The following is a 3684-nucleotide window of genomic DNA, read 5'->3' as shown; positions in this document are numbered from 1 at the left end:
TTTTGAAAATTTAAATTCATTTCTTACATTTTTAATGTATTAAAAAATATAAAAGAATTGCTATGGAATTTTTTGTTTCATAACTTTTTTACGGTGAACGTTATGTCGACAAGACCAAAATTAAAAAAGGCAAAAATTACAAACAACATCATTTTTAAAAATATATACGAAACAAATATAATATACCATTAATTTGACAAAAATATTTTATGCACATTAAAAATCAATTATTAAATTAGTTATTATATATTTATATATATATATATATACACATTAATTTATATTTTGAAGCATTTACACCAATTATTGTTGCCACCAGAGAAACATAATAACATATATGTGAGAGTGCGTAAACAAATTATCCATAACATACGCATATATGAGACATGCACGTAGAGTATATACGCTCGAAGAAGAAATAAGAATAAGAAGAGATCAAGAAGAACAAACTGCAAGAATAATAGGACATAAATATCACGATTGAACACAAAAAAGATGTGAATAAACATCCTCATTATCGGAGGAAGCAACATGAATAGGCCTAGAGCCGAATGGTCTTGGGCTTCTTGGACTCGGGTGGCGGGTTAACTATTGTTAGAAAAAAAAGATAAATAAATTTTTTATTTTTTAATTTCTAAAATACAAAATATTTTGATGTCTCATATTTTTAAAAGTAAAAGACGCTTTTGTATTTTTAATTAGTCGAGAATTTATTTGTTTTCAAGATAAAAAATCGAAGATTTCTTTTGCGTCCTTATTGCCTCCTCTTCGTCGGTTTCTGCCTCTGATCAATAGATCTCAGTTTCAGATAGAGATACTTCAGGGAATAACATTTATTTTGGGTTTTTGGTTTATGATTTTTGGTTTATGGCTTTCAATTCTTGGTTTATTATGATGTTGTTCTATTTTTTAGTTTATAATGATGGGTTTATTATGAGTTTCTATAAGTCAAACTCTAGCTGCCTGATGCTTTTACTTTTTGGTTCTTTGCCCTTCGAAGTTTAACTCTGTCTATTCAAGCACGTTGTTGTGTTCTACTCTGTTCTATTCTACTTCTGTTAATTTCTTGCTGGTATTTATTTTTGAATTAATTTTCATGACTTCTTTCCACCCAAAGAATGTAGGAATCCTTGATATTTCTAGATAAAGTTCAATTTTTAACGGTTTTGATTTGTGGGGTGTTGCGTGATTTTGATGCAGAAAGTTTTGGAGACTCACGATGGGGCCAGCAAAGGAAAATACACTATTAGTCTTGGACAAGATTGCTTGAAATTTTGTACTGAGGTTGAAGATGTTATCTCTATGAGGTCATTTACCAATTTTTCATTGTCATATCCTATATATCAATCCTATTTATCATTAGTTTGAATTTCTTTAATAGTTTGGTTAGAGGATAATATGTTGTAATGAGATTCTAAAGAGGAAATAAATTTTATTTATTAGGAATTTCTTTTATATAAATAATACATAATTAAGAGAATTTTATTAAAAGAAATCAATCACAAATTTAACATGTTTAGGGTGATAATATTTGATATACATAAACATAGATGAGTGAAAATTAAGTATTTGTGCATCAAAAAGGGATGTTGCTTATTTCAGTTTTGATAGTTGACCAATGCTACTTTGTGAACCTGTATGATGGAGCTGCTGACTTAGCTTATAGTGATTTTATTTATTTTATTTTCTAATATTATTCTTTTTACTTTTTTTTGGGTTATTAAACTGCAGCTTGACAGCTGTATCCTCGCTTCTTCAAAAGTATAAGATTGATCCAAAACAAATTGGACGCATGGAAGTTGGTAGTGAAATTGTCATTGATAAAAGCAAATCCATTAAGAACCTTCCTTATGTAACTCTTTGAGGTATTTTTATCTCATTTTCTGTTTTGATTTTGAGTATCGACAATAAGAAACAAACATCATATTGTTGGGGACTCACTTTAAAAGATTCTAGACCTTTCTGCTTATAATATTTAAATATTAACTTATGTTAAATTTTACAAACATAAAAGCTTGCAGCAACACTACCTATGGCCCTTTTTCTTGCCCTTTTTGTCCCGATTATTGTTTTCTGAAATATAGATGAGCCAAAATTTAAAAGGATAAAAAAGAAGGAAATATATCTGTATGTGCTTATGTAATTCCTACATCTTTTATTAACTCATGTAACAATTACAAGAGTAATAATACTGACATTGAAGGTATTGATTCAACAAATGCATGCTATGCTGGAACAACAGCTTTGTTCAATTGCGTGAATTAGGTGGAGAGCAGTTCATGGGATGGTCGCTATGAACTTGTTATATGTGCAAATAGCGCGGTATGAACTTGAAACTATTTCATGGAAATCCAAGTACTTGTCACTTGTGACTAGTATTTTGTAAAAATCAATAACTAGGTTTAATTACTCAGTCGGTTCCTATAGTTTTATCAAATTTTCAATTAGGTTCTTATACTTTTTTTTTTTAATTGGGTCTCTATGCCATATCAGATTTTGTAACTAAATCCCTATCGTGACAAAAAATGTTGAAATTAACAGAATATTCAGTCAAGTATTAATTTATTTTGTTTAACAGAATATTCCGTTAATTCTAATATTTTTGTCACGGTAGGGACTTAATTATAAAATCTGATATGATATGGGGACTCAATCAAAAAGAAAAAAAATATAGAGACCTAATTGAAAATTCAGTAAAATTATAGGAATTGACAGAGTAATTAAACCCAATAATTATTTTAACATATATCAAATGATACTAACTTGAAGAAAAACATTGTTGTGAAAGAACTTAAAATTATAGAAATTCCTAGCTAATGCAAGTTAGATGTTGTATTTCTGATCTTGTAATTTTCTAGAATCACCATTTTAGGTTTGAGTTGGTTATGAAATTTTTGTGCACAACCTCAACTTATAATTCAATTCTATAATTTGCATGTTTATAAATGAATTTCACCATCTTTTGCTCATTGATGGTACAAATTAACTTCACAGGACAACGTTTTAGAAAGGTAGTATATAACCAAATTTTTTATTTAAAAGTCTTCACAGTTCAATGATAATTTAAATTGTTAACTTTACAGGACATCATATTCATAGTTTTAAATAATTGTTAACTTTTTTGCCGTGGATATTAATACTCATTTGTATATTTCTTTTTGTGTAGAATCTGCTAGTGACAATCAAATTGGCAATCATATACTATGTTTGATTAAATTGGTTTCATTTTTTCATCAATCCTTTGATTTTAGTGTAAATTTTATGACACATTTTGTGAGAATGACATAATAGAAGATTGTTTTAAAATAGATGTATTTAATTAACTTGTTTGATATTATGAATGTTTGAATCTATTCTAACTTCTTTTTTAATATTGGGTCACTAATTTGTGGGTTTTAAATTTCTGCAATTTTTTTTTTTAATTTTGACTTACCAAATTGTGGGAGTTTTAAACTGTTACAAAGTTGAAAAAAAACGTCGCTAATTGCAGGGGTCAATAACCGCCGCAATATCTCAGATAACAGCGGTTTTTTGAACCGACATAACTTTTTGCGAGAGTCAAAAACCGCTGCAAATTTGAAAAAAACCGCCGCAAATTAGCACTTTTTTGTAGTGTTTACTCCACTTGTTAATGCAATTAACTTCATATTTGCAAAATTGTCCCAAAAAAAAATTCATATCCGC

The 3684-nt window shown here is 28.4% G+C and overlaps 1 non-coding gene across 2 annotated transcripts in view; it reads left to right on the top strand.

Moving 5' to 3' along the window:
- The window catches only part of LOC107606288, a 3788-nt gene continuing 802 nt past the window's right edge, over window positions 699-3684 (top strand). The window contains exons 1-3 of one of the 2 annotated variants that reach the window (XR_002350603.1): window positions 699-1307; window positions 1732-1865; window positions 2243-2322. This is a non-coding gene — a transcript (uncharacterized LOC107606288). Of the gene's footprint in view, window positions 1308-1731; window positions 1866-2203; window positions 2323-3684 lie in introns of both variants that reach the window. The other variant, XR_002350601.1, reaches the window with a different exon arrangement.

Source organism: Arachis ipaensis, chromosome B07, assembly GCF_000816755.2.
Source record: "Arachis ipaensis cultivar K30076 chromosome B07, Araip1.1, whole genome shotgun sequence".
Classification (NCBI taxonomy): Eukaryota; Viridiplantae; Streptophyta; class Magnoliopsida; order Fabales; family Fabaceae; genus Arachis; species Arachis ipaensis.
This window is presented reverse-complemented; position numbering and strand designations above follow the sequence as displayed.